The sequence below is a fragment of the Pan paniscus genome, chromosome 4 (genome assembly GCF_029289425.2).
Source record: "Pan paniscus chromosome 4, NHGRI_mPanPan1-v2.0_pri, whole genome shotgun sequence".
Taxonomy (NCBI): Eukaryota; Metazoa; Chordata; class Mammalia; order Primates; family Hominidae; genus Pan; species Pan paniscus.
The window spans coordinates 134031872-134056524 of NC_073253.2; the positions used below are offsets into that span (position 1 = coordinate 134031872).

The 24653-nt window shown below is 44.1% G+C and overlaps 1 protein-coding gene across 4 annotated transcripts in view; it reads left to right on the forward strand.

Annotated features, from left to right (window-relative positions):
* CTNNA1 (catenin alpha 1) overlaps positions 1–24653 on the forward strand; it is a 178318-nt gene that overhangs the window by 1312 nt on the left and 152353 nt on the right. Inside the window, exons 2-3 of one of the 4 annotated variants that reach the window (XM_063604243.1) lie at positions 11–481; positions 7431–8786. The exons of 1 other annotated variant lie outside the window; for it this stretch is intronic. The gene's annotated coding sequence lies outside the window, so the exon portion shown is untranslated. Of the gene's footprint in view, positions 1–10; positions 482–4291; positions 8787–24653 lie in introns of those variants that run through there. 2 more of the 4 variants (XM_034960587.3, XM_063604242.1) reach the window with 2 other exon arrangements.

Sequence of the window (24653 nt, forward strand, 5' to 3'; positions counted from 1 at the left end):
TGTTTTACAGGAAGAATGAAGAATGAGTGTAGGAGTTACCTATAGTTTCTGCCTAATTATTTACCAATCTGGACTTTTGAACAAACATTTTTTTTTAAAGACGGGGTCTCCGTCGCCCGGGCTGGAGCGCAGTGACACGATCATGACTCACTGCGGCTTCTGTCTCCTGGGCTCAAGTGATCCCCCCACCTCGGCTTCCGAAGTAGTTGGGACTACAGGCACGCGCCACCACATCCGTCTAATTTTTGTATTTTTGGTAGAGATGGTGTCTCGCCGTCTTGCCCAAGCTGGTCTCGAACTCCTGGGCTCAAGTGGTCCTCCTGCCTCGGCCTCCCAAAGTGTTGTGATTACAGGCCTGAGCCAGGGTGCCTGACCCCATCTGGATATTTATTCAGCGAAAGAATAATTTTTTAATCCACCTAAGAGCTCACAGTGTAATAGGGGAGACACACACCCCAGGTGTAGTACAGAGCGGACTGCAGTAAGTGCCTTAACAGTACTAATGAAACTATTGTCTGAGTCAAATCTTACCTAATAGTAACAACAAAAGAAACTTGTAGAGGCACGGAGAGGGGGCTAATAAGTTTTACTTGGGTAAGTCCAGAAAGGCTTTCAGGAGGTGGTGGCATTTGATCTGGATGAAACATGAGTCGAGTTTTTTTTAAGTGAAGGGAGAAAGTCATGAGAAGCATAAAAGGGCATAGGAGTTTGGGGAATTGTGATATCACTCTCCTGGTTTTCTTTTCCTTTTGACTCATCTCAGTTTCTTTCTTTTCCTCGCCCTCACTCTTTCCTCTCGTACCCAGGGTTCTTTCCAAAGTATCTTTGTCCTCCACACCACTGATGTGGCATCACCTTCACTCCCATCAGTGATAACTCATTTCGTATAGTGACTTAGAGATGAGAGGTACCCTCCTCCAAGATGAGAATCACTGCTCTGTGCAGTCTCTTCTGTCATCAGCCTTATGTGCTAAAAGTCCAAGCCTTTGAGTGCAGTTGTGTCTCCTGACCCACATGGTCACCTGTGCATTGGGAAGCTTTTTGGGTGTCCCAGGCTTCTCAAACTCAAGGTGTCCAAAGTGGGACTCCTGTCTCTTCTGGAGACATGAACCAGATGTGGAGATCCAGGGTAACTGCCCTGCCCGGGTTTTGGGATTTCCTTCTTTTTTTTTTTTTTTTTTTGATGGAGTCTCCCTCTGTTGCCCAGGCTGGGGTTCAGTGAGGTGATCTCAGTTCACTGCAAACTCCACCTCCTGGGGATTCAAGCGATTCTCCTGTCTCAGCCTCCGGAGTAGCTGGGATTACAAGTGCAAGCTACCACGCCCGGCTTATTTATTTATTTATTTATTTATTTATTTATTTTGAGATAGTCTTGCTGTGTCTCCCAGACTGGAGTGCAGTGGCATAATTGCGGCTCACTGCAACCTGTGCCTCCTGGGTTCAAGCAACTCTCCTGCCTCAACCTCAAGGAGCTGGGATTACAGGTGTGTGCCAACATGCCTGCCTAATTTTTTTGTATTTTTGATAGAGAGGGTTTCACCATGGTGGCCAGGCTGGTCTCAAACTCCTGACCTCGTGATCCACCTCGGCCTCCCAAAGTGCTGGGATTGCAGGCTTCAGCCACCGTGCCCAGCCTGATTTTTTAATTTTTAGCAGAGATGGGGTTTCATCATATTGGTGAGTCTGGTCTTTAACTCCTGACCTCAGGTGATCCACTCGCCTCAGCCTCCTAAAGTGCTGGGATTGCAGGTGTGAGCCACCGCACTTTCGGATTTCTTTGAGAAAGTAACTCACTGTGGGGCATAACAGACAGCCCTGATTGTTGGGGGTAGTGTTGTGTGCTGGTGAGAATGTGGAGAGAAGGAACAGGGCCCTCTGCATTTGTAAAGGTCCTGAGACAGGAAAGACTCCGTGTATTTAGAGACTTGAGAGAAGACTTGTATAGCTTGGGTACTTTTTCAGTGGGGAGAAGACCTCACATGAGATTGCCAGAGAAGGCAGAGGCCGTGTTGGGGTTTTATTCTAGAGGTGTAAGAAGCCATTGTAGGGAGTTTCATGATTTGATTTCCTTTTTAAGACTCCTGCTAGTGCTTGGAGAAGGCTTGTGTTTGGGTGCATGTGGAAGCAGAGAGTTGAGCTAGGAAGATGGTGGAGTACGAGGTGGTAGGGATGAAGGGAGCTGTATTTTGGAGAAATGAGACAGGACTTAAATATGGATTGGGGCTGGACAGGGAGGCTCATGCCTATAATCCTGTTTTTTTGGGAGGCTGAGTTGGGAGGATCACTTGAAGCTAGGAGTTCAAGACCAGCCTGAGCAACTTTATGAGACCCCCGCCTCTAAAAAAAAAAATCAACCAGGCATGGTGACACGCTCTGTAGTCCCAGCTACTCAGGAGGCTGAGGTGGTAGGATTCATTGCTTGAGCTTGGGAGGTGGAGGTTGCAGTGAGCTCTGATCATGTCACACTGCAGCCTGGGTGACAGAGTGAGACCCTGTCTCAAACAAAAGAAAAAAAGGGAGGAAGGGAGGGAGGAAGGAAGGAGAAAGAAAACAGAATGGTGGTTGTTAGGGGCCAGGTGAAGGGGAATAGGGAGCTATTGTTATGGGTACAGAGTTCGGTTTGGGAAGATGAAAAAAGTTCTGGAAATGGATCGTGAATATATGTAATGTCGCTGAGGCATACAGTATTTAAAAACAGTTCAAGGCTGCTGTGAACTATGATCATGCCCCTGCACTCCAGCCTGGGCAACACAGTGAGACCCTGACTCAGAAAAAAAGAAAATGGACTGGATGTTGGGGGCCTAGGGTAAAGTTGCTTCCTCAGTGATTCCCTTCTACTCTCCCAACATAACCTTTCATGATGAGCTTTTAGTCATATCTTAAGACTCAGCACTTTCGTTTCTGGTAGCAAATTTTTTAGCACTGGGTGGTGCATTACATTATGCTGTACGTTATTATTGATGTACCTGTTTGCCTTTACTGCTAGGAGGGGAACCTTGTAAGCTCCTTGAAGGCAGGAACTGAGAGTCTTAGTTCTTGTCTTGGTGCTTAGTACCTGGCATGGAGGGCAAATTAGATGCTTGTTGAGTGAAGGAGGAAAAAGTCTTTTCTGCCTGGAGTCTAGCTTGTGGATGGAATGATAACAGATGAGGCAACAGTCAGATTATGGAGGGCCTCCAATAACAAATTTGGGCAAACTGAGAACCATCTACAGCCCATTCTTCTTCCTTGCCACCCAGATCTAATCACTGATGAAATCCTCTCCATGCAGTCCTCAGCTTATGTGTAATATATTCTTTTTTTCTCCTGTCTGTTTCTTTTTTTTTTGAGATGGAGTTTTGCTCTTGTTGCCCAGGCTGGAGTGCAATGGCGTGATGTCGGCTCACTGCAACCTCTGTCTCCTGGGTTCAAGTGATTCTTCTGCCTCAGCCTCCCAAGTAGCTGGGATTATAGGCATGTGCCACCACACCTGGCTAATTTGGTATTTTAATTTTATTTATTTTTTTATTTTTATTTTTTTTTTGAGATGGAGTCTTGCTCTGTCACCCAGGCTGGAGTGCAGTGGTGCGATCTTGGCTCCCTGCAACCTCCGCCTCCCGGGTTCATGCCGTTCTCCTGCCTCAGCCTCCCTAGTAGCTGGGACTGCAGGCGCCTGCCACCACACCCGGCTAACTTTTTTTGTTTGTTTGTTGTTGTTGTTGAGACGGAGTCTCGCTCTGTCACCAGGCTGGAGTGCGGTGGCACGATCTTGGCTCACTGCAACCTCTGCCTCCCGTGTTCAAGTGATTCTCCTGCCTCAGCCTCCCAAATAGCTGGACTACAGGCACATGCCACCATGCCCAGCTAATTTTTGTATTTTTAGTAGAGATGGCATTTCACCATGTTGGCCAGGATAGTCTTGATCTCTTGACCTCGTGATCTGCCCACCTCGGCCTCCCAAGGTGCTGGGATTACAGGTGTGAGCCACCACACCCGGCTGATATTTTTATTTTTAAAATACATTATTTTCTTGATTTTTCCCATACCTTCCTTTAGTTTTTTGAACATCTGTAAGACAGTTGTTTTAATGTCTTTGTCTAGTAGGTCTTCCATCTGGTCTTTCTCTGGGACAGTTTTTGTTTTTTTTTTGAGATGGAGTTTTGCTCTCGTTGCCCGGACTGGAGTGCAATGGCATGATCTTGGCTCACCGCACTGCCTCCTGGCTTTAAGCGATTCTCCTGCCTCAGCCTCTTGAGTAGCTGGGATTACAGGCATGCGCCACCACACCTGGCTAATTTTGTATTTTAAGTAGAGACAGGGATTCTCCATGTTGGTCAGGCTGGTCTTGAACTTCTGACCTCAGGTGATCAGCCAGCCTTGGCTTCCCAAAGTACTGGGATTACAGGCATGAGTCACCGTGCCCAGCAACTGGGACAGTTTTTATTGGTTAATTTTTTTTTTCTTTTAATGGGTCATACTTTCCTGTATCTTTGTATGACCTGTGACTTAAATTTTTTTTTGAAAACTGGACATTTGAATCTAATGATGTGCTAACTCTGAAAATTGGACTCTTCTCATTCCCAGGGTTTGCTGGATTTTTTTGTTTATTTGTTACAGTTTGTTTTTATGCTGAGGATCAGCCTGAGATACAAACTTAAGGACTTCTCAGGTCTTTTTTGAGCCTGCACCTTTCCCTGGGCGCATGCACCATGGTAACTTTTTTCCTTATCTCCCCCGCACCCTCATGATTGCTTTTGAATATCCTAGTCTTTAAAGTCTAGCTCCTAAAGAGGAAAAAGAGAAAAATGAAGGAAGTAGGGAGGTGGGGGCCCTTGGCCCATTAAATTCCCTGGAAGTCTACTTCAGCTGGAGGGGGAGGACTTGCAGTCATGGAGGGGGTGCAATAATGGCTATCCTTCTCAGTGTCTGCCTATCCCTGATTATAAGCAGCAATCAGCAATTAGAATACGGATCCCTAATATTTGGAGGACAGGGTCCTTATTGCCCATCCTGGTTCCCAAAAGCTGCTTGCAAGCTGTTTCAGGAATGCATTGTAGGTTGTCTGCCCATGGCTGGGGGCTAGGGAATGGGGTAGCTGCTGCTCAGCTAAGGGCTGAAATTGACTGAAATTAACCCAACTTACTGTCCCAGTCTTTCCTTGGAAGTTGCAAGCTTTCTTCAACAGTCCCCAGAATTACATCTGACTAATTATGCCAGTGTAATTGTCTAGGTGGGGAGACTGATCTTGGTGCTTCCTACTCTGCTGTTTTAGAATCCGGAATCCTCTCCCAGAATTTCTTTCCTTTTTTTTTTTTTTTTTATGAGATGGAGTTTCACTCTTGTCGCCCAGGCTGGAGTGCAATGGCGCGATCTTGGCTCACCACAACCTTCGCCTCCCGGGTTCAAGTGATTCTCCTGCCTCAGCCTCCTGAGTAGCTGGGATACAGGCATGCGCCACCATGCCTGGCTAATTTTGTTATTTTTAGTAGAGACGGGGTTTCTCCATGTTGGTCAGGCTGGTCTTGAACTCCTGACCTCAGGTGATCCACCCGCCTCGGCCTACCAAAGTGCTGGGATTGCAGGAGTGAGCCACCGTGCTTAGCCGGATTTCTTTCCTTTTAAAGGCTGAATAATGTTCCATTTATTGTGTGTATATGCCGTATTTTGTTTATCCATTCATACTTTTTTTTTTTGGAGGGGACAGAGTCTCACTCTGTTGTCCAGGCTGGAGTGCAGTGGTGCGATCTTGGCTCACCACAACCTCTGCCTCCCAAGCTCAAACGATTCTCCTGCCTCAGCCTCCTGAGTAGCTGGGATTACAGGTGTGCGCCACTACCACCCGGCTAATTTCTTTATTTTTAGTAGAAACGGGGTTTCACCATATTGGCCAGGCTGGTCTCTAACTCCTGACCTCAAATGATTCACCTGCCTCAGCCTCGAAAACTGCTGGGATTACAGGCGTGAGCCACCACGTCTGACCTATCCATTCATATGTTGATGGACGTTTGGATTATTTCCAAGGTATGCTACTTTTTTATAGCTCTTAAAATTTTTCCAAATTCCTCTCCAGAAATGTACTTTATCATCACCTGTGGTACATCGGGTATTTTCCACTTTAGACATTCTTGATCTATTGTCTGAGTACTTGAAGTGGTGTGACTGTAGGCTGACTGTTGAATGAAGCTGAAAGGGGGGTTTTAATAGCAGGTCACGTACTTGGATAGAAGAGGAGATGTCTCTCGGGCTGGTTGGATATATAAGTTCTGGAAGGCCACATGCTGGTGATGATGTCATCCAGAAAGGGTTTGGTACTGAATTTCTGTCCAGGAACGTTCCTTGTCAGGGATGTTAGGGATCTGCCTTGTCAACTGTAGTCCTTCGTCAGCCTCTTCAGAAGTTGATGCCCACTTAGCTCTTGAAGCAGGTGTTCTAAGTAAATAATATTTTGTACTCTTATATTCTGTGGATTAGTTGTAGGTACATGCTGTTGTGAAAATAAATTCATTTGACTTCTCTGTATCTTGATTGTGGAGGTGATCACACAACTGTTATTTATTTTTTTTGAGACAGAGTCTCACGCTGTCGCCCAGTCTGGAGTGCAGTGGCATGATCTCGGCTCACTGCAACCTCCGCTTCCTGAGTTCAAATGATTCTCCTGCCTCAGCTTCCTGAGTAGCTGGGATTTGCAAGCATGTGTCACCACGACCTATCTAATTTTTGTACTTTTAGTAGAGACGGGGTTTCACCATTTTGGCCAGGCTGGTTTTGAACTCCTGACCTCAAATGATCCGTCCGCCTCCTAAAGTGCTGGGATTGCGGGCTTTAGCCACTCACCTGGCCCACACAGCTGTTTTTAGATTGGTATACGAGAGAGTGAATTTTATTGTGCATAAAAGGTGGAAAAATGAACAGGTAAAAAAATTTACTCAAAAAAACTTTGGGGGTGAGTTTGGCCTTCTATATGGAGATAATAAATAAATAGTGAAAAACATGAACCCAATTATTCTTTCTACCTTCTCTGCCCAAATCATTTTTTCTCAAGTGACCAAAACCACACACTTTGAGGTCTTTTTGTTGTTGTTGATACAGGGTCTCACTCAGTCATCCAGGCTGGAGTGCAGTGGTGCAATCACACCTCACTGCAGCCTTGACCTCCCGGGTTGAAAGTGATCCCCTCCCGCAGCCTCCTATGGAGCTGAGACTACAGGCGCCTGCCACCATGCCTGGCTAATTTTTGTGTTTTCTGTAGAGACAGAGTTTCACCGTGTTTCCCAGGCTGGTCTCAAACTCCTGAGCTCAAGTGATCCACCTGCTTTGGCCTCCCAAAGAGCTGAGATTACAGGCGTGACCCACTGCGCCTGGCCCACTTTGAAGTCCTAAAGAAATTTAGGTTATTATTCTATGCATGTTGGAGGATTTAAGTCTTATTAGCACCTTCTGTTTTCTGTAAGGAAAAAGTTAAAACACATCTGGAAGAGTCTCATAGAGCAGCACTTTCTGAAACTTGCCTGGGTACCAGTATGCCTGCTTCCAGACCTTGAAGATACTACATGTACTGCTTGGTGATCTGCCCTGTCCCCCACATGTTGTGGGCCTGGATTGAATGGACTGAACAGTGTGGGGAATTAGTCCAGCGTGACTTGCCTTGTCTCATGCTGTTTGCTCACTTGTGAGAGCACTATACTGAATTATCCATTATTGAAAGTTCCAAGTGTGCAGAAAGAACCACACTTCAAAAATAAAATGTCAACATTGCCCTTTCTCTGTTAGAGCCTTAAATGTTCATTATTTTCTTTAGTTTTTTTTTTTTATAACTATCAAACTTATTTTTCTCCATGTGAAAGTATGCCAAAACTCCATTTCTAATGGAGCTTGAAATTAGCATGTATTTCCACTTACTTGTTGATGGGCTGTCATCGATCAACCCCTCTTTTTGATTGGGATTTAATTTGTGGCTTTTTTTTTTTTTTTTACCAGCTGTAAGTTTGGAGTAATGCATGTAATGTAAATACAGTTCACAGGGCAACTTCGGATGTTCTAAATACTTGTAACATTTGCTCATTTTGAACAATATTGTATGAGTAGTGTGAAGTGATTTTTAAAATGTCTGTCATTTTTTTCATGTTCCCATTTTATTAAAAGGAGGGATGGAACTATATTGTGGAAGCTAATGTAATTTTCGTCTCTAAGAGGTTTTTTTTTCTTTTTAGACTGAAAGGGCTTAACAGAAGAAAAATTTATCTTTCTTAATTGTTAATTTAAAGGCTAATTTTTTTCCTAGATTGCTTAGTTTTGACTATTTGATTCCATCATATCAAGCTGTGAATTTCCTTCATTTTCTTGTTTTGAGGTTTCATTATTAAATATTGTCAAAAATAAGTGGCTCATCAACTCTCTTGAAAGTGTCTTATTGCTATGTTTTTTTGGTCAGTATTTGACATTCTGAATTGAAGATGTGAGTTGGAAACCTGTTTTAATTACCAAGTCACATAATCCTGTATTTGTTTATTAACTAGGTTAGACTACATACAGACTGTTCTTGAAAGTGAAAGTGCTGTTATAACTCAGAAAACACATTACTATGGCCCATTTCAAGTTAAATGAAGGATTGAGCCTTTGATAGTGCATTTGCCCTATGCGGCTCTGTTACATGCATTCTTTCTAGGCAAAGATGCATTGTTACCATTCTCTCATGGTATGTTGAATATTTCATTAGATTCAATATTTCAATATTAATCCAAGCTTTTTTTTTGAGACAGGGTCAAGCCATCCTCCCACCTCAACCTTCTGAATAACTGGGACCATAGGTGTGTACTACGACACCCAGCTAATTTTTTATATTTTTAGTAGAGACAGGTTTCACCATATTGCTTAGGCTGATCTTTGAACTCCTGAACTCAAGCGATCTGCCCACCTTGGCCTCCAAAGTGCTGGGATTACAGGCATGTGCCACTGTGCCTGGCCTGAGTTTATAATCCAAATTCTAAATCATGGTTTGTGAAATATGATGGTGCAGTGAATAACCTAGAGGCTAAAAGGGAGAAGCATGTTACTATTACTGATGAAACAGTGTTTGTGCGTTTTATATTCCTGGGGATCTCTAAATTGGCAAAAGTTTTCATGAGGGATTCATTTGTTGTCATTCTCTTGCGTCTGTGGACCTGGGTTATCATATTTTTAGAAAAGCTTTGGACTGACTTTTAAGTGTGTCTTTAGAAACCTGCCATTTTGGCTGGGTGCGGTGGCTCACGCCTTTAATCCCAGCACTTTGGGGGGCGGGCAGATCACCTGAGGTCAGGAGTTCAAGACTAGCCTGACTAACATGGGGAAACACCGTCTCTACTAAAAATACAAAAAATTGCAGGGCGCGGTGTCTCACACTTGTAATCCCAGCTACTCCTGAGTCTGAGGCAGGAGAATTGCTTGAACCCGGGAGGTGGAGGTTGCAGTGAGCCGAGATCGTGCCATTGCACTCCAGCGTGGGTGACAGAGCGAGAATCTGTCTCAAAAACAAAAAACAAAAAACAAAAAAATAATTAGCCGGGCATGGTGGCACATGCCTGTAATCCCAGTTACTCAGGAGGCTGAGGCAGAAGAATCCCTTGAACCTGGAAGGCGGAGGTTGCAGTGAGCTGAGATCGTGCCATTGCACTCCAGCCTGGGCAACAAGAGCGAAACTCTGTCTCAACAAAAAAAAGAAACCTTCCATTTTGCAGAGAGGTAACTAAGTGAAATGTGAGTTTGATCCCTTGGGAGGGAAAAAAAGTGGAAATGGAAGATGGCAACTTTTTTTCTTTTTTTTTTATTTGAGACGGAGTTTTGCTTTTGTTGCCCAGGCTGGAGTGCAGTGGCATGATCTCAGTTGACCGCAACCTCTGCCTCCTGGGTTGAAGCGATTCTCCTGCCTTAGCCTCCCGAGTAGCTGGGATTACAGGCATGCACCACCACGCCTGGCTGATTTTGTATTTTTATTAGAGACGGGGTTTCTCCATGTTGGTCAGGCTGGTCTCGAACTCCTGACCTCAGGTGATCCGCCCACCTCAGCCTCCCAAAGTGCTGGGATTATAGGCGTGTGCCACTGTACCCGGCCAGATGACATTTATTTCGGGTCTTTAAGACCAGTGAAAGATGTGATGTTTTCTAGTTGCTTTGAGTTAGTCTAAAGCAGTAATTTGCTGTATCTCTCTCTCTCTTTTTTTTTTTTTTTTTTTTTTGAGATCTCGCCCTGTCGCCCAGGCTGGAGTGGGAGTGCAGTGATGCGATCTCTGTTCACTGCAGCCTCTGCCTCCAGGATTCTAGCGATTCTTCTGCCTCAGCCTTCCGAGTATCTGGGATTACAGGTGCCTGCCACCATGCCCAGCTAGTTTTCTTTTTGTTTTTTTGAGACGGAGTCTTGCTCTGTCCCCCAGATTGGAGTGCAATGGCACGATCTCGGCTCACTGCAACCTCCGCCTCCCAGGTTCAAGTGATTCTCCTGCCTCAGCCTCCCAAATAGCTGGGATTACAGGCACCCGCCACCACGCCCAGCTAATTTTCATATTTTTAGTAGAGATGGGGTTTCACCAGGTTGGCCAGGCTGGTCTCAAACTCCTGACCTCAGGTGATCCGCCCGCCTCGGCCTCCCAGAGTGCTGGGATTACAGGCGTGAGCCACCGCGCCCGGTCCCAGCTAGTTTTCTTATTTTTAGTAGAGACGAGGTTTCACCATGTTGGCCAGGCTGGTCTTGAACTCCTGACCTCAAGTGATCCACCAGCCTCTTCCTCCCAATGTGCTGGGATTATAGGTGAGAGCCACTGTGCCTGGCCATTTTGCTGTATCTCAATTGCATCAGGAAAGGCTCACTTAAATACAGTTCATTTATTAAGTCTGCCTTGCAAAGCAGTGTGCTGTGTGCTGGAGGGATGTTAATGTGTAAGCCACCATTGCTAACCCCAGGAAATTTATGAACTCAGGAGATTAGGTTTGGTAAAATAGCTGATAGGTAAGAATTGGCGCTGGGCGAGGTGGCTCATGCCTGTAATCCCAGCACTTTGGGAGGCCAAGGCAGGTGGATCATGAGGTCAAGAGATCGAGACCATACTGGCCAACATGGTGAAACCCCATCTCTACTAAAAATATAAAAATTAGCTGGGCATGGTGGTGCATGCCTGTAGTCCCAGCTACTTGGGAGGCTGAGGCAGGAGAATCATTTGAACCTGGGAGGCAGAGGTTGCAGTGAGCCAAGATCGCGCCACTGCACTCCAGCCTGGCGATAGAGTGAGACTCTGTCTCAGAAAAAAAAAAAAAAAAGGCAGTTTATACCCACTTTTTGCTAATCTGTCATGAGAGATGTTTCTTATTTCTTTGTGCATAGAGCAGTTGAGCTAATTCAGTTAAACATGTATAGAGTGTTAGATTAGATGAAAGTTACCACGATCAAAAAACTGGAAAGGGCTCTCAGTTTCATGGGAGACACACATACATACACACACACAGATAATAGTGCTATGTGACAAGTGCTGGCGGAACATGGTATGTTGTGTCTCTTTGTGAGGCAGAGATGACAGATGTCTGAGTCTTGAAGGAAAATCGTAGCTTTCCAGTTTGAGAAGACTTGAAGGGTGCTCTGGGCAGAGGAACAGTCTTGTGTATAGATCTGGAGGCATGCAGGTGCATTGGGGAATATTTTCTTGGAGTGGAGACAGGTGATAAGGCTGACAGGCTAGAGTAGGCGAGGCTTGTAGGAGTTTTTGGCTTCATCCTGTATGTGGTGGGGAAGCAATACTATGTTTTTTTTTTTTTTCAGAGGGAGTGACCCAATGATAATGATAACTGGGGCTCCCTGGAGAATGATTGGAAATTAGAAGACACCTAGATATTCTCAACCAGAGATAACAGAACCCTGAGAGCAGGAAGGGGGTTAGTAGGGTGAGTGAGGTGTTTACTGAGGTACGGAGGAGAAAGAAAATGAGGCTAGAGTCTCATTCTAGGGACCTGGATTGGTGGAACTTTGGTCAGCGGAGAAGGGGAAGGCCACAGGGGGAATGCAGTGGAGTATAGAGGGGATGCTTGGTTTGGGGCTCATGGAGTTTGAGGAACTCAGCTTTGCAGTTAAGTGCAGGGAGAAGCCCTATACTTGTGAAAATGCAGCTCTGGTGAAGGCGTGTCTCGTCACTTCCCACCTTCACTGTGGTAATGGGAAGAGGTGGGGTTTGCTCCTTTACCTTTGTTTTTTAGGGGGCAGAGGGAAGGGGTTGTTTCAGTGTTGCTCAAGTAGTTGTTATGAACAGTAAGAATACAGTGGGTCCAAATATTTTTAAGATAGGAAGAATAAAGCTGAACCCTCCAATGTCTTCTGAATTTCATAGCTTTTCTTTCTTTCTTTTTTTTGAGACAAGAGTCTCGCTCTGTCGTCCAGGCTGGAGTGCAGTGGCGTGATCTCGGCTCACTGCAAGCTCCTCCTCCCGGGTTCACGCCATTCTCCTGCTCAGCCTCCCGAGTAGCTAGGACTACAGGTGCCCGCCATCATGCCTGGCTAATTTTTTGTATTTTTTAGTAGAGACAGGGTTTCACTGTGTTAGCCAGGATGGTCTCGATCTCCTGACCTTGTGATCTGCCCGCCTTGGACTCCCAAAGTGCTGGGATTACAGGCATGAGCCACCGCACCAGGCTGAATTTCTTAGCTTTTCTTTCAGCTTATTATCTGCCACTTCACTGTGCATCCTCTATTTTTCACTCACTGTGGTTGCCGGAAGGTGCTGCTGTTCTTTGGCGCCATTGTCCTTCACAACCTGAAACAGCCTCCCTGCCCTCAAACAGTACGTCAGATACTCAGTGAGGCCTTCCTGACTATTTGGGGACCGTCTTTTGGGTGCTCCTGGAGCACTTAGAACATTATACCTTCTATCGTATTGTAACTCTTTTCCTGTATAGACTGTTGTAAGCATTTTCCCCCTACTTTTTTTGGGGAAGATCTTCAAACCTACAGAAAAGTTGAAGTACAGTGAGTGCTTGATTTACCAGCTGACCATTGTTAACATTTTTCAAATTTTCTCAATTACTCGATAGAAACTATTTCAGAGTCATTTGAAAGTAAACTGCAGACCTCATGGGACTTCACTCTTTAGCATGTTATTCTGAAGAATAACATAAAAGGCCCTGCATAACCCTGACACTACTGTCACACTCAAGACCTTTTACATTGATACAGTAACATGTAATACCTTTTAAAGAGCAGTCTGAGGGTTAGCATTGGCTCTTCCTGGGAGCTCTTGAGAAATGCAGAATCTTAGGCCTTACCCTAGATATATTGAATCAGAATCTGTGTTTTAACAAGATCCGCAGAAGTACTGATTTTTTTGTGCAGTCCATATTCAGATTCAGATTCTCACAGTTGTTCTAGTGATACCCTTTATGGTTTTTCTTTCTCTTTTTAAAAATCAGGAATCAATAAAAGATCACATATTGCATTCGATTGTCGTATGTCTTTAGCCTTCACTTCCAGCTTTCCCACTTGGAACAGTGGCATTTTTGTATAGTTTAGGCCAGTTGTGTAGATGTTCTCCATTTTGGATTTGTCAAATAGGTGTGATGATGTTTTTTTTGTTGGGTTTTTGAGATCGAGTCTCGCTCTGTCACCCAGGCTAGAGTGCAGTGGTGCGATCTCGGCTCACCTCGACCTCTGCCTCCCAGGTTCAAGTGATTCTCATACCTCAGCTTCCCAAGTACTGGGACTACAGGTGCACACCACCACACCCAGCTAAGCTTTTTTTTTTTAAAGTAGAGATAGGGTTTCACCATGTTGGCCAGGGTGGCCTCAAACTCCTAACCTCAAGCAATCCACCCACCTTGTCCTCCCAAAGTGCTGGGATTACAGGCATGAGACAACGGTGTCTGTTTTTTTTTTTTTTTTTTTGAGATGGAGTCTTGCTGTGTTGCTTAGGCTGGAGTGCAGTGGCTGTTTGCAGGCACAATCACGGCATGCTAAACTCCTGAACTCCTGGGTACAAGTGGTCCTTCTGCCTGAGCTTCCCCAGTAGCTGGGACTATTGGTGTAAGTCACTGTGCCTGGCTTGATGATGTTTCTTTCTTAGGGCATTCAGTGGGTCAGGTTGTTCCACTGGTGATGATGCTAAGTTTAAACACTTGGTTAAGTAGCATCTTCCAGATTTCTGTGTTACAAAGACAGAATGGTCTTTTGGTCTTAATAATTAATTGCTACAGTGATCTGCTAGCAATTTCCAATTCATCTAGCATCTAGCAGGATCTGACATCTAGCAGGATCCCAGAACTGATAATTGGTCAGTCATTGATGAATGAATGACTGAATAGGTCATCCAAGATATATACCACAAGTTTTAGAGGCCATTCTTTCTTGTTTTCTTTCTTTTTTTCGTTTTTATATTTGTAGAGACGAGGTCTTCCTATGTTGCCCAGGCTGGTCTGGAACTCTTGGGCTCAAGTGATCCTCCCGCCTTGGCCTCCAAAATTCTGGGATTACAGGTGTGAGCCACTGAGCCTGGCTCTTTCTTGTTTTCCTGCTCAGTCTGGGTAAATTCTCAGACTCTAGTCAAGTCCAGGCATCTTTTTGCCTGGCTTTCCAACAAAAATACCTCACTCTTCTCCCTGTGGGCTTCTTAGCTGTGTGAAAGGTTTCTCCTCCCTTAGTCCCACTGTGTTTTTAAATTTTTATTTTTATTTATTATTTTTGGGTTATTATTATTATTATTATTTTTTGAGATGGAGTCTCACTGTGTCGCCTAGGCTAGAGTGCAGTGGCATGATCTCGGCTCACTGCAACCTCCACCTACTGGATTCAAGTGATTCTCCTGCCTCAGCCTCCCGATATTTTTATTTTATTATTTTATTTTTATTTTTTTGAGACGGAGTTTCGCTCTTGTTGCCCAGGCCGGAGTGCAATGGTGCGATCTTGGCTCACCGCAGCCTCCGCCTTCTGGGTTCAAGCGATTCTCCTGCCTCAGCCTCCCGAGTTGCTGCGATTACAGGCTCTGCGCCACCACGCCCGGCTAATTTTGTATTTTTAGTGGAGACAGGGTTTCTCCCTGTTGATCAGGCTGGTCTCGAACTCCCGACCTCAGGTGATCCGCCTGCCTCGGCCTCCCAAAGTGCTGGGATTACAGGTGTGAGCTACTGCACCCAGCCGCTTATTTTATTTATTATTTATTTATTTATTGAGACGGAGTTTCGGTCTTGTCGTCCAGGCTGGAGTGCAATGGCGTGATCTCGGCTCATTGCAACCTCTGCTTCTTGGGTTCAAGCGATTCTCCTGCCTCAGCCTCCCAAGTAGCTGGGATTACAGGCGCCTGGCTGATTTTTCTAATTTTTAGTAGAGAGGGGGTTTCACCATGTTGGCCAGGCTAGTCACGAACTCTGATCTCAAGTGATCCGCCTGCCTTGGCTTCCCAAAGTGCTGGGATTACAGGTGTGAGCCATCGTGCCCGGTGATACTTTTATTTTTTTAAAAATGATTTTTGGTTCAAGGAAGTCAGTTCGGTCCAATTGTTCTAAAACAAAAATGTCTTCTGTATTTTCTTTTTTCTCTTGTGCCTCCAGTCCAGGTGCTTGTTTCACATTCTTTGCTTTTTAGACTAGTCATTCAGTCTCATGGAAACAGGGACTTCCTCTGTATCCATTATCAGTTGTTAGGAGGGCTTGATGCAGCTTTCTATTAAACACTCTTCCATTGTTAATGTTCTCAACTATAATACGATGGAAGCTGAGGAAATGAACATAGATATCCAGTCCATACAGCAAACTGTCACTTCACCCCAGGAGCTTGTTTTGTTTTCCTTCACTTGACCTCCTACTGCTTCTTGCCCTGTTCCAGCCACACTGGCCTTCTCTTTCTGTGAGTCCTTGAAGATACTGCCTCATCTGTGTTCCCTCTGCCTGGAATGCTCTCTTCCTCCAGATACTCACTTGATTAGTTCTTTCCTGACTATTAGATTTTCGCTCAGATGTTGTCAAGACAGAAAGACCTCGCCGGGCGCGGTGGCTCATGCCTGTAATCCCAGCACTTTGGGAGGCCGAGGCGGGCAGATCACAAGGTCAGGAGATTGAGACCCTCCTGGCTAACACGGTGAAACCCCGTCTCTACTAAAAATACAAAAAATTAGCCGGGCTTGGTGGTGGGCGCCTGTAGTCCCAGCTACTTGGGAAGCTGAGGCAGGAGAATGGCGTGAACCCGGGAGGCAGGGCTTGCAGTGAGCCGAGATTGCGCCACTGCACCCAGCTTGGGCGACAGAGCGAGACTCCGTCTCAAAAAAAAAAAAAAACACAAAAACGAACAAAAAACAGAAAGACCTCTAAGGACCCTACTTAATTCCATTGCCATTACACTGCTTAATTTTCTTCCTAGCTCTCATACTGTCTTCTTTGTTTAGTTATTTATGCCATTATTGCAATGAAGGCTTCATGAAGGCAGGGTTCTTTTTTTCTTGTTGACTGCTTTCTGGGATAGTGACTATACAAAGGAGGCACTCATATTTGTGAGTGAAGGCTAAATGGTTGGCTGAATTTTTTTTTTGTTTGTTTACTTTTTGTCCTTTGCTTAGTGCCTTTTGTTGTAGTGTCTCCTGATGCTTGTAGCACAGCAGTTCCAACTGCTCCCATTGCCTTTGGTGCCCTCAAAAATAAGAAAAGGAGCAAAATAAAAATGATTCAAGTGTTTTATTATTATTATTTATTTATTTATTGTATATTTTTGCAACAGAATCTCCCCCATCACTCAGCCTGCAGTGTAGTGGCATGATCATGGCTCGCTGCAGCCTTGACCTCTTGGGTTCAAGTGATTCTCCCATCTCAGCCTCCTGAGACCACAGGTGTGCACCTCCATGCCCAGCTAATTTTTTTTTTCTTTTTAAAAGTTGTTTTTGTAGAGACGAGGCCTCTATGTTGCCCAGACTGGTCTTGAACTCCTGAGCTCAAGTGATCCTCCCACCTTGGCCTCCCAAAGTGCTGGGATAACAAGTCAGAGTGTGTCTTAATTATAAGTTACCTTGATTTTTTTGGCAGTTACCAGGAGATTTGAGAGTTGAGGTTCCAAAGGCTGTGTTAACTCTGCTTGATGCAGATGCAAGCTGGCATACCTGTGACAGCACTGAGTATTCCACAATCTTCTGTCTTGTGCAGTGTGACAGTTAACGTTGCTTCGGGTACTTTTAATTTCTAAATTTCCTGATTTGCATTTAAACGAACCATCCTAACATTTCATTAAGTTAACTTTGCTGTTAAAAAAAAATTGGCATTGAGTAGCATGGTTAAGGTAGTCTAAATCTGCCACAATATAATAATGAAAATTCAGGAGCAGACACATTTTAAGCATGATGTGGCCATTCTTTTATAAGTGAATGCTGAACATCTTTGGAGAAGGTACGTAGTTCTTTGCACAAATGAGGCAGTTTGCCAGTTATCAGCCCCCTTGGTTCTGATAGAACTATGCTTTTATTTTCTCCTCATTGCTTCTCAATTTCTCTTTCTGTTGTAGATTGCTAGCTAAATGATTGCATCTCTGCCCCTTTCTGAATTTATAGCAAACTTTTGCTTTATAGCCAGGATTACCATTTATAAGGTAATGAAGACCAGATAAGTACAGTTTAACTGTTTATTTAGTTCCATTAAGCATGATCCCTCCTGGAAAAACCTAAGGTTGCTGTAATTCATTAAGGTTGGCTAGCTCTAGTAGGTTTTGTGATAGATCTTGCGAAGGAGTGCTCTGTAAGTTAATTGGAAAAGTAGAAACTGTCAAGAGTTTAAAAGTTATTTGTTTAGTTACTCTGAAAAATACCATTAATTGTAGAGAACCAGAAGATATGACTAAGATTAAGGCAGGAGCTTTGTCTTGGGAGGCTTGTAAATATTTGCAAATTATGTTGCATAAATTCAGCTCAACTAATACTATCTGCCCTGCATAAAGCTCCCAGCCAGCAACTTACGGGATATAAAGAAACATAGGCATGGTTATCATCCTTACACTTAAAATATAGCTCTGAAGACCATATGCTAAACCTGAGAAAATTAAGTTTAATAAAACAATTCAATGGCTGTTGAGTGACAACATAAATGAAAAGAGCACCAGAATTTCAGGACTAGAAGGATTTGGAGTATAGAATTCAACTTCTTTCATTTTATAGATGATAAAACCATTTTATAGATAGATGAAAAGAGCACCAGAATTTCAGGACTAGAAGGATTTGGAGTATAGAATTCAACTTCTTTCGTTTTATAGATGATAAAACCAAGGATCCAGAAAGGTGAAGTGACTTAATCAAAAGTCAGAGGATAAGTGACAGTGCTGGTTCCAGAAGCTGATGTTTCAAGTAGAACACGTTCTCTTTAGATTTTAAGATACTTTTATTTTTTGAAATCCTTTTAGGATTGGGATCACTAAAAACATGCCTTGGCTCTGTAGCATCATTTCATGATGTTCAGCGTCATTCTTGGCAGGACCCTGCGTTCATGAAACTTACACTGTAATAATGGCATAAATAAGTAAACAAAGAAGACGATACGAGCTAAAATAAAATTAAGCAGGGTAATAAGTAATGGAATTAGTAGGATCTTTAGAGCGCCTTTCTGTCATGACGGCATTTGAGCTGAAATCTGAAAGTTAGGAAAGAACTGGTCTTCTGAGGGAAGAGAGCATTCCAGGCAGAGGGAACATAGATGAGGCAGTGTCTTCGGGGACTTACAGAAAGAGAAGGCCAGTGTGACTAGAACAGGGCAAGAAGTAAGTGATCAAGTGAAGGAAAAAACAAAAACAAGCTCCTTGGCACTTTTGATTAAAGGTGCTATACAGGGCAGTCTGCTTGCATTATGGTTATTGAAAGTCTTGAAAATACACTGAGTTCTCAATTTTCAAGTGTTACTGTATTTTAAGTTTCTTAATGTAAGTGAGTGATTAGAGAGTCCTTTGCCTTAACTCGTTTAGAAGCAGGGTTAGGGAGGCTGAGTCTGGTGAATTAATTTTTTTTTTTTTTTTAGACAGAGTCTCACTCTGTTGCCCAGGCTGGAGTACAGTGGCAAGATCATGGCTCATTGCAGCTTCCACCTTCTTTGGCTGAAGCGATCATCCTGCCTCAGCCTCCTGAATAGCTGGACTATGGATGCACACCACTACACCTGGCTGATTGTTTTGTTTTTGTTTCGTTTCTGAGACAAAGTCTCACTCTGTCGCCCTGGCTGGAGTGCAGTGGCGTGATCTCATCTCACTGCAATCTCTGCCTCTTGGGTTCAAGCGATTCTCATGCCTCAGCCTCCCGAGTAGCTAGGATCACAGGCATGTGCCACCATGCCCGGCTAATTTTGTATTTTTAGTAGAGACAGGGTTTCACCATGTTGGCCAGGCTGGTCTTGAGATCCCGACCTCAGGTGATCTGCCCACCTCAGCCTACCAAAGTGCTGGGATTTCAGGCATGAGCTACTGCACCTGGCCTGTTTTTTATTTTTAAATTATTTGTAGAGATGAGGTCTCGCTATGTTGCCCAGGCTGGTCTTGAACTCCAGGGCTCAAGTGATTTTCCCATCATGGCCTCCCAAAGTGCTGGGATTACAGGTGGGAGCCACCACACCTGGCTTTTTTTCTAATATTAAATAATTTATTTTTGCACAGTAAGACTTCTTGGAAGTTGTCACTAACGTTAAAGTTGGGAGATTCCATGTAAAAATCTGCATCCCTGGCCTCTCTTGAAAAGTCAGATGGTCTGGAAACCCTGGATTTATGTGGTAAAGATTGCCTGGAGTTGATGAACAAGTGGGCACAAGCTTTCTGATTTTGAAGTCCTGGCTCCTCCTAGTGGTCCCTATCCCCAGCCTGGAGAGGCCAGGTGTCATTTGCAATTCATTATTGTGCTGTTGTGCATATTGTGCTGTTGTGCCACCTTTTTTTTTTTTGAGACGGAGTCTCGCTCTGTCGCCCAGGCTGGAGTGCAGTGGCACGATCTCGGCTCACTGCAAGCTCCGCCTCCTGGGTTCACGCCATTCTCCTGCCTCAGCCTCCTGAGTAGCTGGGACTACAGGTGCCCACCACCGCACCCAGCTAATTTTTTGTATTTTTAGTAGAGACGGGGTTTCACCGTGGTCTTGATCTCCTGACCTCGTGATCCGCCCGCCTCGGCCTCCCAAAGTGCTTGGATTACAGGCATGAGCCACCGCGCCCGGCCTGTGCCACCTTTTTTTAAGTTAAGAAGTAAGTGAAATTATTTGTACTCCAAAGTATCAAAATTAGGAAAACAAAAGACCAAGAATGTTTTTTGTTCAAGAAAAAAATGAAAGTTTTTTTTGAGAAAGTGAAATAGTTATGTGTTGTACCTGTTTAATAATTAAACACAAATGTGACCACATATACCTAAATGTCTGCTTGCAGCTAGCTTCACTTAACTTTCCTCTTGGCTCTCTCCCTTTACAACCCTGGAAGGTTCTGTGTTTTGTTTGTGTTAATGCAGTATCTCTGGAATGCTAGGATATGTAGGATCCATAGGGCAAATAGTTCTTCTGAAATGTCTTATCTGTGACATTTGATGACATTTGGTTGAGCTGTTGTCAAACCTTTAGCAATCTAGAGCATTCCATTTCCTAAGGTTCACTGACTTGGGTTGATCAGTTGAGTGGACAAATAACCTTTAAAAACCAAAGTGTAGGCCTGACGTTACATGAATGTAGACAGCAAATTCATCTACCTTCAATGAAACAGATGACTGGGACACAGGCATTCTGTGTTACCAGATTAGGCAAATGCAGGTTCCTTTTGGCACCCCTATCTCTAGTGATTCTAGATTTGATGACAGTATAATGACAGTATAATGATGAAAATTCAGAAATTTAACATTGATACAATGCTACTATTTAATTCAGTACCCATAGTCAAATTTTGTCAATTGTCTCAATGTTTTTCCCTTTCTCAACACAATTTCAGTCCAGAATCACTGTGTTTAAGTCTCTTTAGCCTCCTTTAATCTGGAAATATTTCTTTCTTTTTTTTTTTTTTTTTTGAGTCGGAGTCTTGCTCTGTCCGCCCAGGCTGGAGTGCAGTGGCGTGATCTCGGTTCACTGCAACCTCCGCCTCCCAGGTTCATGCCATTCTCTTGTTTTAGCCTTCCAAGTAGCTGGGACTACAGGCACCTGCCACCACACCTGGCTAATTTTTTTTTTTTTGTATTTTTAGTAGAGACGGGGTTTCACCGTGTTAGGCAGGATGGTCTCGATCTCCTGACCTCATGATCCACCTGCCTCGGCCTTCCAAAGTGCTGGGATTACAGGTGTGAGCCACCGTGCCCGGCCTCTGGAAATGTTTCTTAATCTGTCTTTTTTTTTTAAACAGAGTCTTGCTCTGTGGCCCAGGCTGGAGTGCAGTGGCACCATCTCCACTCACTGCAAGTTCTGCTCCCCCAGGTTCATGCCATTCTCCTGCCTCAGCCTCCCGAGTAGCTGGGACTACAGGCGACCGCCACCACGCCCGGCTAATTTTTTGGTATTTTTAGTAGAGACGGGGTTTCACAGTGTTGACCAGGATGGTTTCGATCTCCTGAACTCGTGATCCACCCGCCTTGGCCTCCCAAAGTGCTGGGATTACAGACGTGAGCCTCCGCGCCCGGCTGCTTTGACATTTTTCAAGACTACAGCCAGTTATTTTGTAGATCGTCTCACCCTTTGAATTTGATGTTGCCTCATGACTAGTTGAGGTTATGTAATTTTCAGGCGAAATAACACAGAGGTGATGTTGTATCCTTCTCAGTGCATCGTGTTAGGAGATACGTGATGTGGGTTTGTGTCCTTATTAGGGACGGTAATTTTGATTACTTGGTTAAGGTGGCATCTCAGGTTTCTGGACTGTGAAGTTACTATTTCCCCCATCTGTCATAAATAAATAATCTGTTGGGAGTTACTATGACACTAGATCACGCTACTGAGAAACTGAATGCTAATCTACTTGGTTAGCATTCTTTGATTCTTGCCTGAAGCAATTAATATTATGGTTCCTGAATGCTGATTTTTCTAAATACATTGTTCTTTCTACATTTATTAGTTTGTTTCCTATTGTTTGGAAGAACTTTTCCTTCTTTATTCATATTAGCATGGACTCATGCATTAGTCAATGGATCATACTTTGTTCTATCTAATCTCCACTAAAGCTCTCTGAAGAAGGCAGTGGTTGGTAGTCTTTTATGAGGGATCTAGTTCAAAGTTATGTTTTTTTTTTGAGATGGAATCTTGCTCTGTTGCCTAGGCTGGAGTGCAGTGGCATGATCTCGGCTCATTGCAACCTCTGCCTCCCAGGTTCCAGCGATTCTCCTGGCTCAGCCTCATGAGTAGCTGCGATCACAAGCACCCGCCACTACGCCTGGCTAATTTTTGTATTTTTAGTAGAGAGAGGGTTTCACCACATTGGCCAGGCTGGTCTCGAACTCCTGACCTCAGGTGATCCACCCACTTTGGCCTCCCTAAGTGCTGGAATTACAAGCATGAACCACCATGCCTGGCCAGTTTTCACCCAGTGGTTTTGACATTCATTGCTAATCCTTGGCTGGATCAGTTTTTACCAGTGGGGGTTGCAAGATGGTCATTTTCTAATTCTATTCTAGATTCATGGTAAAGAAATTCCCTCCCCATACCCTTTCTTTTGAGGATCCCTATGGTCTTAAGGATATTTATTTAATTATTTAGTTACAGACAGTTACAGTCATTATTCTCTTTGATAGTTGTCCTAAATTTGGCTGGTGGGAGCCCTTGCTTCCTGTGTCTTTTGATATGATCTTGTTAGTCTTGTCCCCTTTCCGCACGATACAGTGCTTCAGACCTGGAACTTTGGTTTCTATTAATGGGAAATGGTCCTTTTTTTAAAAAAAAAATAAGTAGAGATGGGATCTCTCTGTGTGGCCCAGGCTGGTCTCAAACTGCTGGGCTTAAGTGATCCTCCTGCCTTGGCCTTCCAAAGTGCTGGTATCACAGGCCTGAGCCACCATGCAAATGGTATTTAATAGAAATAAATACTTGGGCACTGATAACACTGGTTTTTTTTTTTTGAGACAAAAGCTTGCTCTGTTGCCCAGGCTGGAGTGCAGTGGTGCGATCTTGGCTCACTGCAACCTCCACCTCCCAGGTTCAAGTGGTTTTCCTGCCTCAGCCTCCTGAGCAGCTGGGATTACGGGCGTGTGCCACCACACTGGACTAATTTTTGTAGTTTTAATAGAGACGGGGTTTCACTATGTTGGCCAGGCTGGTTGTTTTGTTTTTTAATTTGCCAACATTGTTTTTAAGAGTAACATTGTAGCCCGTTGTGTCATTGTTACATAATTTATTGAGTGATCTGTTGTTTGAAATTTAGGTAATTTATAACTTTTAATGTTTATATAAAGCAGTGTTGTGAACATCATTGTATCCCAGTTTTTACATGTTCCTTAACTTTAGAATAAGATTTTAGCAGTAGATTTTCTGGGTCATACAAATGTACTTTTTAAAGATTTTATTTTATTTATTTATTTTATTTTTTATTTTTTTGAGACGGAGTCTTGCTCTTTCGCCCAGGCTGGACTGCAGTGGCGCTATCTCTGCTCACTGCAAGCTCCGTCTCTCGGGTTCACGCCATTTTCCTGCCTCAGCCTCCCGAGTAGCTGGGACTACAGGTGCCCGCCACTGTGCCTGGCTAATTTTTTTTTTGTATTTTTAGTAGAGACTGGGTTTCACCGTGTTAGGCAGGATGGTCTCAATCTCCTGACCTCATGATCTGCCCGCCTCAGCCTCCCAAAGTGCTGGGATTACAGGCGTGAGCCACTGCGCCTGGCCAAGATTTTATTTTTTTAATTTTTATTATTATTATTATTTTTTAAGATGGAGTTTTTTTCTTGTTGCCCAGGCTGGAGTGCAATGGCACAATCTCGGCTCACTGCAGCCTCTGCCTCCCGGGTTCAAGCGATTCTTCTGCCTCAGCCTCCCGAGTAGCTGGGATTACAGGCGTGCACCACCAGCCTGGCTAATTTTGTATTTTTAGTAGAGACAGGGTTTATCCTTGTTGGTCAGGCTGGTGTCGAACTCCCGACCTCAGGTGATCTGCCCGCCTTGGCTTCCCAAAGTGCTGGGATTACAGGAGTGAGCCACCACGCCCAGCCTTTAAGCTTTTAAATGTCTACCAGCAGTTTGTTGTCTAGAAAGTTTATATTAGTGTTTACCTCAACTTCATGCCTTTTCTTTTCTTTTTTTCTTTAATAATTGAAGGCACTACTTTTAGAAGAAAAGACTGTTATTTTCGTTGATGTTTTCTCCCTATTCTTAAAGCCGCTGTCTGACAGAAGTTTCTCTTGACACTGATACAGTGATATTTGACTAAGTGTGATTTGAAATTTCTTCTGGCTATGAGTGATAATAGCTGTGGGTGCAGAGGGCAGCTGATTTAAACATATGTTTTAATAGAATAAGACAAGTCCTTCTCTAGGAATCCATCAAAAAATGAAGTGAAGCATACCTTTTAGATACTACTATACCATGAATGTTGTGGAGTAGGAAAAATCAGGATCTTCTGTATTCGTTTTTGAAGCAATGTCTTTGAAAGTAGCTTTTGGCCGGGTGCGGTGGCTCACGCCTATAATCCCAGCACTTTGGGAGGCCGAGGCAGGTGGATCATGAGGTCAGGAGATCGAGACCATCGTATCCTGGCTAACACGGTGAAACCCCGTCTCTACTTA